The sequence below is a fragment of the Triticum aestivum genome, chromosome 4A, assembly GCF_018294505.1.
Source record: "Triticum aestivum cultivar Chinese Spring chromosome 4A, IWGSC CS RefSeq v2.1, whole genome shotgun sequence".
Classification (NCBI taxonomy): Eukaryota; Viridiplantae; Streptophyta; class Magnoliopsida; order Poales; family Poaceae; genus Triticum; species Triticum aestivum.
The window spans coordinates 720350930-720365425 of NC_057803.1; the positions used below are offsets into that span (position 1 = coordinate 720350930).

The window sequence follows — 14496 nt, forward strand, 5'->3', positions numbered from 1 at the left end:
CCGGAGGGGGAAAGTTGCGTGTTCGGTATGCTAGGGGCGTGTGGCGGACGAACGGGCTGCGTATCCGGATTCGTCTCGTCGTTCTGAGCAACTTTCATGTAGAAAGTATTTTCATCTGAGCTACGGTTTATTTTATATTAATTTTAAAAGATTTAAATCATTTTCAGGATTTATTTAACTATTTAATTTCAACATTATCCAGAATAGTGTTTGCTGACGTCATCATGATGTCAGCATGACGTCAGCAGTCAACAGGGGTTGACAGGGTCAATCTGACGTGTGGGTCCAGTGGGACCCACATGTCATACTATGTTTAGGTAAGTAGGGTTTAGTTAAACTTATTACTGCTCAGTTAGACTAACAGGTTAATTTAGACTAATTAAGTAGGAGTAATTAACTTAATTAATTTAGTTAATTAATTAATTAATTAAATTCTTTTTTATTTATATTTTTATTATTATGAATTCCTTAATTCTTCCTTCTTTTTTTAACGTTCTAAGGGCGTGGGCCCCATCTGTCATTGTCAAGGGGGGGTCTTAGCAGGCGCTGGTGCTGGCGGTTAACGGGGCGGGTGCCCGAACGAGGGGCGAACCGGGCCGCATCGAGGGGCACGGGCGCTAGCGCGCGCCGGCGGCCAGGGCAGGGCTCGCCGGCCGGCCGTTTCCGGTGAAGGAAACCGGCGCAGGAGGGGGTCGCCAGAGGCAGCAGCAGGCGCGTTGCGGCCTCATGCGAGGCGGCAGGTGCGGAGCGAAGGCAGCAGGACGGTGCGAGGCGGCGGCCGAAGCAAGAACTTGAGGGGGGCGGTGCGAGGAGCACGCACGCAAAGCTCTGAAGGGCTAGGCAGCTCCCACGCGATGCCAGAAGCACCGTGGTGTGCTTGCCTGAGCCAGAGGAGGACTACAGCAGCGGTAACAAGCACGACGGCGGGCCTGCCAGGGGGAGAGAGGGGAAGGGAAGGGGGCTCACATAGCCCTGTAGTTGAGCGAGGCATGCTCGAGGAGGAGGACGAGGAAGGGGCGGCGTCCGAGTTGCCGGCGACGAGTGCAGCGGGGCGACGGGGTCGAGGGCGCGGCGCGGGAACGGCGGCCTCGGCACGGGGCGAGGAGGAGGCTGAGGCACATGGGGCGATGGCGCCGTCGGCGGAGACCTCAGGCGACTGGCACGCCGGCGAGGTGGAGCTCCATCGCGGCAAGGGGGTCGGGCGCTAGGTGGCTCCGGTGAGGCTCGCGGAGCTCCAGGCGGCGGTGGACGGCGACGGGCGGGCGCCGCGTGGCTTGGGGAGGCCGTCGGGGAGGAGGTCGAGGAGGTCCGACGTGGGGAGGAGACGAGGAGGCGCCGGCGTGGACGGGCGTAGGGATGAGGCGGCGAGGTCGGGCCCCCATGCCCCGATCCGATCTGGATCGGGGGAAGGCAGAGGAGGGGGGCGAGTGGGAGTAGTGGGGGGTGGCGCTAGGTCACGGGGAGGGGAGGAGGCCTAGTAGGCCAGGGGGTGCAGGAGTGGGTCGGCTGGGCCGACTGGCTCCTTCGGCCAACTGGGCTAAGGCCCAGTCGGGGGGGGGGGGGTGTCTTTTATTTCTTTTTCCTTTTCTATAGTTTTTATTTTATATTTGCTCTAGTTTGTTAATTGCTTAACCACCAAAAGACTTTTGTAAATCATGTAGCTTGTCACATGAACATCATTGCATTATATAGCAACAATGCCACAAAAGTTGAAGGTCTTCCGAAAAGGTTTAATTATTTTTAGAAAGTGAAAAGGCCAAGTGATGTGATGTTGGTCCACTGTTTTAATTCCTAGGGGCATTTCTGGAGCTTCTAAAGTGTTGGTTTTATTTTTATAGCAGCTTTGGTAATTTTTGCAATATAGTGAACATTTTAGTTTTTAGCGTTTGAAAACTTTTGTTGTTTGTTTTTATTTTAAATTTTAATTTGGATCGGTTTCGAACTAAAACGATATTAGCACAGAAACCGGGGTGACGTGGCATCGCTAACGTGGGATTACTGTAGCCTGATTATCCGGGCGTCACACAGATCATCTATGGTTTCTGGAAATTCTGATACAGTTTTGATTCAAATTTCAATTTATCTTTGTTTTACTTGTTTGCTTTGTCCATGGAATAGTTGAGATCCAACTGGAATGATTGGAATTGGAAGGAAAGAGTCAAAATAATTATGCACCGATACAACCTACCAAACAACATTTGTCCTATATAGCATGTCTCGTGCACTCATATCATACAGTGCACCAAACACACATCTCAGCTGATCTTTTGCATCAGCGCAACCATGCCAGGCTCACCCAGGATCCCCCATGTGATGCAAGCTAGAGCCACTGATGCAACAAAACAAGCCCATAATGAGTGGACTGATTCCTTACCATTTTCTCGCTGCTTTTCATTTCCTTGGGTACAAGATAGTTTTGCATACTACAGTATGAGAGCTCTCCATCATTGCTTTCGCGCCATTTTCGTTGCTTGATTGGGTCACTTGTAATTTATCAGGCTATTAGGAAGATTCAATATGAGTTGCTGCTACAAAATATGGTCCTCTTGCCCGAGCAGCTAAAAGGTCCTCCTAAACGGTGCGCATGGCGCCGGTTCACTAGGATAGCGTGCGCTGAAGGTGCTATTATGAGCCAGCCAATTGAACTCTTCCATCCGTTTCCCTCACACGCTACTCGTTTTTCTCTCATTAACTCAGCTTGCTCGACCCTGACTACTCAGTTAAGGAAAATCGACTGCCGTTTTTTTGTTTATGAAAAAGGTGCTGAAATAAAAAATCACATATTTAAAAAATGTTGATAGATTAAAAATATTCAGAAATTAAAAATTTCGTGAATTTTAAAAAATGTTCACGAATTCGAAAAGGGTTCATGAATTGCAGAAAGGATGTATTCAGAAAAGTGCTTGAAATTGAAAATATATTAATGAATTCAAGAATTATTGAAGGGTTTAGTTTTTTCGCAAACTTGAAAATTATTCCTGAATTTGAAAAATCGTTAACGGATTTAGAAAGTTCATAAATTAAGAAAAAGATAAAAAGAAAAAGGAAAGAATCGAAGAAAAGCAGCCCAGAAACCAGTGGAAAAATATCAACTGAAACCAGGCTAGAATCTTCTTGAAGTTTGGACTAGGGCAGAGAAAACCAGGCTGAAAGCATCTGAAAACCTACCCGCAAAAAACAAGAAAGCTTCTGAATACCGATTATGCAGGAGCTTAAATGGGCCGACCCATAGGAAACTCACGCGGGCTCAATGAACCGTTATGTAGTTGGAGCATAAGCAGCTGGAAAATCCTATTGGACGCTCGCTGCGTCGACTTGTCGAGGCTTGGCACAGAGAAGTTAGCGACAGCGATCAAAATGGGCCGGCCAGTTAGGAGATAGCGCTGCGCTGCAGCTTCCGGTTTTGGGAACGGGTTCCTGAACGGTTTTGGGAACCTTCTAGAAGGTTCTTGAACCGGGTTTTCACTGGTTTTTTCTTTTTTCTTTTTCTTTGTTGTTTTTCCTGTTTTTTTCTTTTCCTTTCTTCGTTTTTCTGTTTCTTTATTTCATCTTTCAATTCCTTTTTCTTCTCTTTTTTTTTCTTTTTGTTCACATTTCAAATTATGTTTGAGAGTTCCAAAAAATCTTCCAATTTCAAATTCTCACTTCCAAATTTGTTCCCCATTTCAAAATTTGTTCTCAACATTCAAAAATTGTTCGTGCTTTAAAAAATTGTTCACGCTTCCAAATTTGTTCTCCATTTCAAAATTTGTTCGTGCTTTAAAAAATTGTTCGCGCTTCTAAATTTGTTCTCCATTTCAAAATTCGTTCTCAACATTCAAAAATTGTTCGTGCTTTCAAAAATTGTTCACGGTTCCAAATTTGTTCTTCATTTTAAAATTTGTTCTCAACATTCAAAAATTGTTCGTGCTTTCAAAAAGTGTTCGAGCTTCCAAATTTGTTCTCCATTTTAAATTTTGTTCTCAATATCCAAAAAATGTTCGTGCTTTAAGAAATTGTTCGCGCTTCCAAATTTGTTCTCGTGTCAAAAATTGTTCTCAAGATTCAAAAAAAATGTTCATGCTTTGAAAAAAAAAATCCATGCTTCCAAGTTTGTTCTCTGTTTCAAATTTTGTTCTCAAGATTAAAATAATGTTCGTTCTTTAAAAAATGTTCATGTTCAAATTTTGTTCTCAAATTTCCTCGCTTACAAATTTGTTCTCTGTTTCAAAATTTGTTCTCAAGATTAAAAAAATGTTCGTGCTTTAAAAAATGTTCATGTTCAAATTTTGTTCTCTAAATTCAAAAAATGTTCGGGATTTTAAAGAGTGTTCAGTTTATCAAAAATTTGTTCAAGCCTTTTAGTTTTTCTTCTAAAATTTGGAAAGTGTTCGCTTTTTAAGAAACACCTTTTCAAAATAATTTTCGCGTTAGGAATTTGAGAAAATGTTCGGGTCTCCTTTACATTTAGCTCCGCACGCCATATCAAACCAACGGCGGTTGTCTATTGCGATGGCTGTGCTCGTTCGTGGAAAGTTGGAGGTCCCTGGTTTGATCCCTCTGTCGAGCAGAGTTTTTTGTGATTTTTTCGCTGCATTGCGCGAATGGGCCGGCCCAGCTGGAGAGCGCCTGTGCGTCCGCTCGACAATTCGCCGCAGCGAGCGGCGCATAGGAGCTCTCTAAGCAGCTGGCCTAGATGCGAGCTGATCTCCTCTTTTGGGCAGAGCTAGTTCATGGGCTTTTGTATCGTTGGAGTTTCAGGACAGAAAAGACTCACCACACGGGGCTCGCTCGCCACTGTCGCAAGGTGCCTACTAAATCACTAATCAAGGAGTGGTGCTCAAAGAATAAAACTAATCAAGGAGTAATCTTCGCAAAGGTTCCTCCCATCTTCCCAGCTTGCGACAAGTGGCGCATTGCATCGAAACTCGGGATTTTTCCCTTTTTCGTAAATTCGTTTATTCAAAAAAAAAAGTATCTCTTAAAGCGTGCATCACAATTTCGAACCGTTTTCACCGTTGGATTCCTCGCGTCGATATTTTCAAAACTAGATCCCATGTTGATAGGTTTCAATGGACTTTTTTTTCACGAAAAAAATCAAACCAGAGCATGTTTTTCCCTTTCCGGAGAGGCACCTCGCAGAAGCAAATTTGTGCCTCTACGAGAAGAAATCCGTTCCTCGTGCAGAAGAAAAAAAGGAGAACATATGTTTTTCCTTTTTTTTCAAGAGACATGATTGTAGCTCTCACGGAAGCGGATCCGTGACATCACGAGAAGTACTATGTGCCTCTCACAGAAGTGAAAAAACACACGTCTTTGTTCCCGTTCCGAGGAGCATGGTTGTGTCTCTCGCAAAAGGAAATTCGTGCTTCCGTGAGAAATAAATGTGTTTCTCTCGCGGAACGAAAAGAAAAAAAGAGAACACGTTTTTTCCTTTTTCCGAGAGGCACGACTGGGCCTCTCGCGGAAGCAAATCGTTGCTCCATGAGAAGAAAATCTGTGCTACTCACAGAAGCAAATCCATGCCTCCACAGGATGTAAATATGTGCCTCTCGTAGAACGGAAAAAAAATGCATGTTTTTTCATTTCCGAGAGGCATGACCTTGCCTCTCGCGGAAGTAAATGTGTGTCTCAACGAGAAGCAAATTTGTGCCTCTCGTGAAAGGAAAGAAAAGGAAACATGATTTTTCACGCAATATTTTTTTGAGTTTTTTGTCCAAAACCTAAGAAAAAAGGGGGAAAACAGAAAAACCAAAAAAAGGAAAAAAATATATCTAAAAGCTGAAAACACGTACAGAAAAACAAGAAAAACAAAATCCGGAGGAAGCGCCCCGAGAGCGACATGTGGTGATGGCTGAGAGCGCGCCAAGAGGCGCTCTCCGAGCTCATCAAAAGTGACCCTTGCGGGGCACCTGAAGAAGTAATCACTGATTAGTATCTCCCCCTATTCTACGCCTAGATGGACAACTCTACTAAAGCGAGCGGACCCATTAGCTTACGAGTGCTTCTACTACCGGTTTTCGTTGTACTCCCTCTGTAAACTAATATAAAAGCGTTTAGATAAATAAAGTAGTGATCTAAACACTTTTATATTGGTTTACGGAGGAAGTATCTTTTATTTAAATTATGCTCATCCCGAGCTAACTTGGGGTGCTCATGGTAAGGTTCTGCACTTTCCACACGTAGGCTTTTATTTCGATTTGAACTAGCTTCTTTCCGAACTTAACTTGTGCTCTAGTCGCGAGCTAACTTTTGCTGCTCGTGGTAATGTATCTGTACTTTCCGCGGGCAGTGTACTCCATGTAATGCAAGCGAGTGCAACTTGTGCTTCTTATATAGTACAACTTGTACTCCCTGACACACATTGTACTTCCTGCACAATAATGTTTTCAAACCACTTATGTCCATAATTTCATGTACCCGCAGTCCCAATTTGAATTATATCCATTAAATATCTAAAAAACACTTAATAACTTAAATATAGAAAAATAATGCCAAATAATGACATGTCACATTTAGTGCTGTAAGTAGAGTGTGATTTATTTTTTCCAAAGCAATCATGAAGCAGCGGTTCCTTTGACGCAAAAGTGAGCCCAGAAGAAGAAAGAGGAGAAAAGAGAAGAAAGAAAGAAAATAGAAGAAAGCAAAGCAGAGAAATGTATAGGAAAGAGAAGAGAAAAAGAACTAACAAGGTCTTTCGTATGGTATTTGTCGTAACAGCGCCGTTCCGAGCGCACCGGTTTGATTTGTGTGTGAGGCCTGGACTTTGATCTCGAATCTACCTCACGTGGGGAGCAACCGCTGCGCTTGCTGCAGAGGAGAAACGTTTTATACAAGACCTAAGACTTTGAACCTGAGTCGACCTCACGTGGGGAGCAAGCATTGCGTGTGCTGCAGAGCAGAGGGGAATTTTTTTGTACGAGCCCGAGACTTTGAGCCCGATCGAGTCGTCGACCTGACGTGGGAGCAAGCACTCCCGTTGCAGCACAATATAATCTGGTCACTCCCCTTGCAGGTCGCAAAAGAAAGTGAGACGCTCAGCAATCCGGATGGATGTCGCGTGGATAGCGCCGGCGGCCGTTGCGGCGGTGCTGGCCTCGTGGACGTCGAGCGAGCTGGTGTGGAGGCCGCGCGCCATCACCAGGGAGCTCGGCGCGCAGGGCGTGGGCGGGCCGGGCTACAAGTTCTTGGCCGGGAACCTTGGCGAGATCAAGAAGCTGCGCGCCGCCAGCGCCGACGCCGTGTTGGCCGTCGGCTCCCACGACTTGGTCCCCATTGTGCAGCCGCATTTGCACAAATGGATCCCCCTTCATGGTACGTGAAGCTTCTTCCTCTTCTGAGTTCTTACTTAGCTTGGTTCTCTTCTAATTCTGCTCGAACTGAAGGGCGCACATTCCTCTACTGGTTCGGAGTGAGGCCGACCCTCTGCGTGGCCGACGTCAACATGGTACAGCAGGTGCTCTCCGACCGCAATGGTCTATACCCAAAGAACACCGTGATCCCGCACATCGCTCGCCTGCTCGGCAATGGCCTCGTGCTCACCAACGGCAACGAGTGGAAGCGCCACCGCAAGGTCGTCCACCCTGCCTTCGACATGGACAAGCTTGTAAGACAATAGGTTTTGGGGGGAACCGGCACAACCCTCTAGGGGTGGCCTATCACATATATATATAATGAGGTGGTATACAACGTTACAATATACACATGTAAATACAGTCTAACACCCTCCCTCAATCTTAGCCACTTTCTAATGAATCTAGAAGGTTAAGATTGCGCCTGCAAGTCTCAAACTGTGGCAAAGGCAATGGCTTGGTGAAGATGTCAGCAAGTTGATCCTTGGAAGAAATAAACTTGATCTGTAGTTGCTTCTGAGAGACACGTTCACGCACAAAGTGATAGTCAACTTCAATGTGTTTCGTTCGGGCATGGAATACCGGATTTGCAGAAAGGTATGTAGCACCGATGTTATCACACCAAAGAACAGGAGGCTGTGATTGGGGTATACTTAACTCCTGAAGCAAGGACTGTACCCAGATGATCTCTGATGTGGCATTGGCCACAGCCTTATACTCAGCCTCAGTACTGCTACGCGAGACAGTAGCCTGTTTCCGAGCACTCCAGGCAATCAGGTTAGAGCCAAAGAAGACAGCATAACCCCCCGTGGATCGCCTGTCATCCGGATTGCCAGCCCAGTCTGCATCAGAATATGCTGAAAGACAACCAGAGTCAGACGGCCGAATATGCAAACCATGAGCCACCGTGAAACGAATATAGCGCAAAATCCGCTTAACAGCAGACCAATGAGTGTCACGGGGTGACTGCAGATACTGGCAGACTCGGTTAACAGCATAGGAAATGTCTGGTCGCGTGATCGTCAAGTACTGGAGCCCACCAACAATACTCCTGTACTCTGTCGCATCAGAAGAAGAAAGAAGCACACCATCAACAGCATTGAGCTTATCAGTGGTAGACATGGGTGTAGTCGTCGGTTTGCACTTAAGCATCCCAGCTCGCTGCAACAAATCCAGAGAGTACTTCTTCTGCGTCATAACAAGGCCAGCAGCACGAGAAGTAACCTCCACACCAAGAAAGTAATGAAGCTTCCCAAGGTCCTTGACCGCAAAATCAGCACCAAGTGAGCGAACAAGCGCAGTAGCAGCCGACTGAGAGGAGCTGACCAAAATGATATCATCTACATAGACCAACAAGTACATAGTAACCTCAGGCCTTTGAAGAAGAAACAATGAGGAGTCAGCAGTTGATGATGCAAAACCATGAGCACGAAGAGCCATTGCAAGACGAGCATGCCAAGCACGAGGAGCCTGCTTCAGACCATAAATTGCCTTGGACAGACGACAGAGATGATCAGGGCGATCCGGATCAGAGAAACCCGGAGGCTGGCGCATGTAAACCTCCTCCGCCAAGACACCATGAAGAAAAGCATTTTGAACATCAAGCTGACGAAGAAACCAACCTCGAGTAACAGCCAGAGAGAGAAGAAGTCTGATGGTAGTAGGCTTGACCACTGGACTGAAGGTGTCTTCATAGTCAAGTCCAAAACGCTGTCGAAAACCACGAGCAACCAGACGAGCCTTATAGCGCTCAATGGACCCATCAGAATGCCTCTTCACTTTGAAAACCCATTTGGAATCAATGACATTTACCCGTGATTGTGGAGGAACAAGAGTCCATGTCTGATTGCGAAGAAGCGCTTGATACTCCTGCTCCATGGCCTCTCTCCAATGAGGAATGCGCATAGCAGCTTGATACGTGCGTGGCTCAGAGGATGGATCTGCGAGAGCAGCAGACATGCACGCCGCTAACCAAGCAACTGTGCCATCGTGACGTTGCTTAGGCTGAAAAATGCCACTCCGACTGCGCGTATGTGGACGTAGAGCAGCAGCAGGAGCCGGCGGAGGCGAAGGTGACGGAGACGTGACGGTCGCCGGAGATGCAGGAATCACCTCAGGCGAGCTCGGGACAGACGACTCCGGGCTGCATGGCGAAGACTGGCCCGACGACAGGGGCTCAGAGGCCATGGGCGAACCGAGAGTGGGCGAGGCCAGCTCCGGTGACACCGGCCCAGACGGCCTTGGCGAGGCGAGAGCAGGCGAGGCCGGCCCTGGTGAGAAGGGCCCAGACACCCTGGGCGAGGCAGGGGCGGGCGAGGCCAGGCCTGGTGATGACTGCCCCGACGCCCTGGGCGAGACGGGGACCGAGGAGGCCGGCCCAGTCGGCGGGGTTGCAGGGCGCGACGATGGCGAAGGCAGCCCAGAAGCCAGAGGCGACCGGGCCAGGACGTCGATCGGCCGTGCATGAGCACGGAAACCGAGGCCATGCAGGGGCGCCATGTGCTCCTCATGCACAACAGAAGGTGCCGAGGATGAAGGCGATGGCGACGAAGAGGAAGATGGCACTTCCAGAATCTCCAAACGAGCCCCACGACCAGTGCCTGCACCATGGTTAGGCAACAATAGAGGAGAATATGCAACATCATCAAATTGGTCAGAAGCAACAGAGGATGAATGCATGACAGGTGGCTCGGTAGTGGACACAGGGAGTTTGGCAAAGGGAAAAACATGCTCATCAAACACAACATCCCGAGAGATGTAGACACGATTAGTGGGCACATGAAGACATTTGTATCCTTTATGAAGAGAGCTATAACCAAGAAAAACACACTTCTTGGAACGAAACTCGAGCTTACGCTTGTTATATGGACGGAGATGGGGCCAGCAAGCACACCCAAACACCTTGAGAAAGGTGTAGTCCGGTTGTTCATTAAGGAGAACTTCAATGGGAGTCTTCATATTCAAAACACGAGTGGGAGTACGATTGATGAGAAAACATGCAGTGGTGAAAGCATCACTCCAAAAACGAAACGGAACAGATGCATGGGCCAAAAGAGTCAGACCAGCTTCAACAATGTGACGATGCTTACGTTCTACTGAACCATTCTGCTGATGTGTATGTGGACATGCTAAACGGTGAGTGATCCCAAGCGACTGAAAGAAGGAGTTGAGGTTGCGATACTCGCCACCCCAGTCCGACTGAACATGAACAATTTTGTGCTTGAGAAGGCGTTCAACATGTTTTTGGAACTGAACAAAAATGTCAAACACATCAGATTTACGTTTGATAAGATAAAGCCAGGTAAAGCGGCTGTAAGCATCAACAAAACTGATATAGTAATTATGACCACTAACAGAAGTCTGAGCAGGACCCCATACATCTGAAAACACAAGTTCTAAAGGATGTTTCACCTCACGACTGGACTCCGAAAAAGGAAGTTGATGACTCTTCCCCTGCTGACAAGCATCACACACTGCTACATCTTTATTACTAGACACACTAGGAAGCTCATGACGACGCAAAACATGCCGGACAATAGGTGTGGCCGGGTGACCAAGACGAGCATGCCACTGTGACGGAGATACCCGAACTCCACTGAAGACGCGAGCGACGCCAGGATGCTCCAGACGATAGAGACCTTGGCAGAGCCGCCCACTAAGAAGAATGTCCCTCGTGCCCCGATCCTTAATAAAAAGATCAAAAGGATGAAATTCACAAAGCACATTATTATCACGAGTGAGTTTAGGAACTGAAAGAAGATTACGTGTCACAGATGGAACTCGAAGAACATTGCGAAGTTGAAGACTCCTATTGGCATGTCTAGTGAGAAGTGATGCTTGACCAATATGAGAGATGTGCATACCTGCTCCATTGGCGGTGTGGATCTTGTCGGAGCCATGGTAGGGTTCACGAGTGTGAAGCTTCCCCATCTCACTGGTCAGGTGCTCTGTCGCCCCAGAGTCCATGTACCAGTGGGGATCAATGGAGTAGGACTGAGTGTGTCCCTGTGGCTTCTGCGGCGGCGGACGATCAGCCATGGCGACCTGACGAGCAAAGTTGCGTGTATCCTTCCCGTCATTGCCGAGACCAAGAAAACCCCGCTGGAAGCGCTTGTGACACTTCGAGGCCCAGTGCCCATCGCGACCACAAAGCTGGCACACACGTGGACCGCCAGCCCCTGGTAGCGTCGCAGTAGGAGGAGGGGCCGAGGCGGGTGGTGGTGACTGCCCCGAAGGAGCCCTGGATGAAGCAGAGGAGCGACCACCCTTGGTGGCGGCGTTTGCCGAGAGGGCGCCGTTGCCCCTGGATCGGCGCGTCTCGACTCGTTGCTCAGTAAGCAGGAGGCGTGAAAAGACCTCGTGTGCTGGCATGGGCGTGGAGTTGCCCCTCTCATTGATGATCTCGACTAGGGCGTCATACTCCTCATCAAGACCATTGACAATAAACGAGTTGAACTCGGAGTCGGTGAGGGGCTGTCCAATGGAGGCCAGCGTGTCGGCGAGACTCTTGACTTTGTTGTAGAACTCAGTGGCGGTGGAGTCAAGCTTCTGACACTCCCCAAGTTGGCGACGGAGCCCAGATACACGAGCCTGCGACTGTGCCGCAAACGAGCGCTCAAGAATAGTCCATGCCTCGTGGGACGTCTTGGCGAAGACAACAAGCCCAGCAACGGCCGGAGAGAGCGACCCCTGGATGGAGGAGAGGTTCGCCTGATCCTGCCCTGTCCAGACACGGTGAGCCGGATTATAGACCGGACCGTGCACGCTGTCAACCAGCGCAGGAGGGCAAGGGAGAGAGCCGTCGACATAGCCAAGCAGATAGTGACTCCCAAGAAGCGGAAGAACCTGCGCGCGCCAGAAGATGTAATTGTCCGACGACAACTTGATGGTGATGAGATGGCCGAAGTGAAACGGCGGCGGCGGCTGCGATCCCATCGAGGAGACTGGCTGAGGTGAGACCACCGTGGAGACAGTCAGAGGGGCAGCCGGCGCGGTGACAGAGGGCGCGATGGCCGCGGTTGACGCCGCGAAGCCTGCCAGCGCGACGTCCTCCGCCACCAGCGGCGCAGTGGCCGAGGGCGCGACAGCCGCGGTTGACGGGGCGGCGGCGGTGTGGGCCACAAGCGCCTGCCCGGGCGAAGTAGCAGCCGGCGGGAGCGCGAAGAGGGAGCCGACGCTCCGTGTCCCGATCGGCGCCTGAAGGGAGGCGGCATCCAGCGGCCTCGAGAGAAGTGCCGCGAGGGAGGCCGGCAGAAAACCGGCGGCGGTGGAGCCGGACGCAGCGGCGGACGTCATAGCAGTCGGGCGAAGGCGACGGCGGGCGCGGCGGCGGCGGCGGCGGCGGCGGCGGTTTAGGGTTTTTAGGCGGAAGCGGACGTAACCTAGCGTGATACCATGTAAGACAATAGGCTTTGGGGGGAACCGGCACAACCCTCTAGGGGTGGCCTATCACATATATATATAATGAGGTGGTATACAACGTTACAATATACACATGTAAATACAGTCTAACAAAGCTCAAGGTACATATTATGCACTACGTAGTTACTTCGCATGAACATCCAGCGCTAAAATGTTAGTTACTGGTATGAGTGACAGATGATGACGTCGACCATGTCAGACTGTGCCGGTTCGATCATGTCGGAGTGGGAAGCAAAGGTGGAGGTGGAGGGGAGGCCGAGATTGAGCTGAGCAGCCAGTTTGAGGAGCTAACTGCGGATGTCATCTCTCGCACCGCATTCGGAGGCAGCCATAAAGAGGGCAAACAAGTATGTCTTGCGCAGAGGGACCTCCAGTTTCTTGCCTTCTCTGCTGTTTACAACGTCGTCCAAATCCCGGCATTGGGGTAACCACAACCATTCTTTTTTTTCCGATAAAGAACCACAACTGTTTAGTAAATTAACTACTTCATTTCTCATTTCATCGCTTGCTTACCATCAATGATAAAACAACAGTGTATAGTTTTATAGAGAGAGGGTGCAAGTCCAGGTATATGACCAAATTTGATCCAGGTACCTTCCAACTGAAAAGAACCTCAAGATACGGAAGCTCGACAAGGAGGTGAGGGGCATACTCGCGGACATCATCAAAAGTCGGATCACATCCTATGACACCAAGAGCTATGGATGGGACCTGCTCGGGCTAATGTTGGAGGCATGCATGCCTCAGGAGCACGGCCATGATCCGCTTCTTAGCATGGATGAGATAATAGATGAGTGCAAGACCTTCTTCTTCGCAGGGCATGACACTAGCTCGCACATGCTTACATGGACCATGTTCTTGCTGAGCACACATCCAGAATGGCAACAGAAGCTCAGGGAGGAAGTGATGAGAGAGTGTGGCAGTACGGTTCGCACCGCCGACATGCTCAACAAACTGAAGTTGGTCAACATGTTCCTACTAGAAACTCTTAGGTTATACAATCCTGTATCGGTCATTCAAAGGAAGGCAGGTTCAGATCTTGAGATCGGAGGCATCAAAGTGCCCCAAGGCACGGTCTTGACGATCCCCATCGCAACGATACATCGTGACAAGGAGGTCTGGGGAGAGGATGCCAATGAATTCAAGCCACTAAGGTTCGAGAAAGGAGTAACGAGGGCATCAAAGCATCCCAACGCATTCTTGTCTTTCTCTAGTGGACCAAGGTCATGCATCGGGAAGAACTTTGCGATGATCGAGGCCAAGATTGTGATCGTCATGATTATTCAGAGGTTCTCCTTCTCCCTATCGCCTAAGTATGTCCATGCCCCGACGGACGTGATCACGCTGCGGCCCAAGTTTGGTCTTCCCATGATCCTCAACAGCCTAGATATGCAGAGACATGACTAATGTGTTTAGGTATTTGAGTAGGGTTTAATTTATGTTGTACGCCAGATATGTTTGCCTAAGCTTTATCAGCTTTTGTTTTGATTTGCATAAGCCTACAAATTCAACTTCATTGATGTTGCTATCTGACTCGTTGCAAGTAAACTTCCAAGCAAGAATCCCTCTCATTATCAACCAAAGATACCCTTAACCGCACGCCCGGAAAAGTTGGATCGCTCGAGGCGATCAGGGAGGCGACTAGGGGTCCCTTGCGCGCCGCCGGTGAGGCCGTCGGTTCCCTCTCTCTCCGTCGGCCGCTCCGGCGGCGGGAGGGAGGGGGAACCTCGGGTCTGTTCACTAG

At 49.0% G+C, this 14496-nt stretch overlaps 1 pseudogene; it reads left to right on the forward strand.

Annotated features, from left to right (window-relative positions):
• Window positions 1-7028: 7028 nt before the first annotated feature.
• Window positions 7029-14159, forward strand: LOC123083393 (cytochrome P450 709B2-like; annotated as a pseudogene).
• The last annotated feature ends 337 nt before the right edge of the window (window positions 14160-14496 follow it).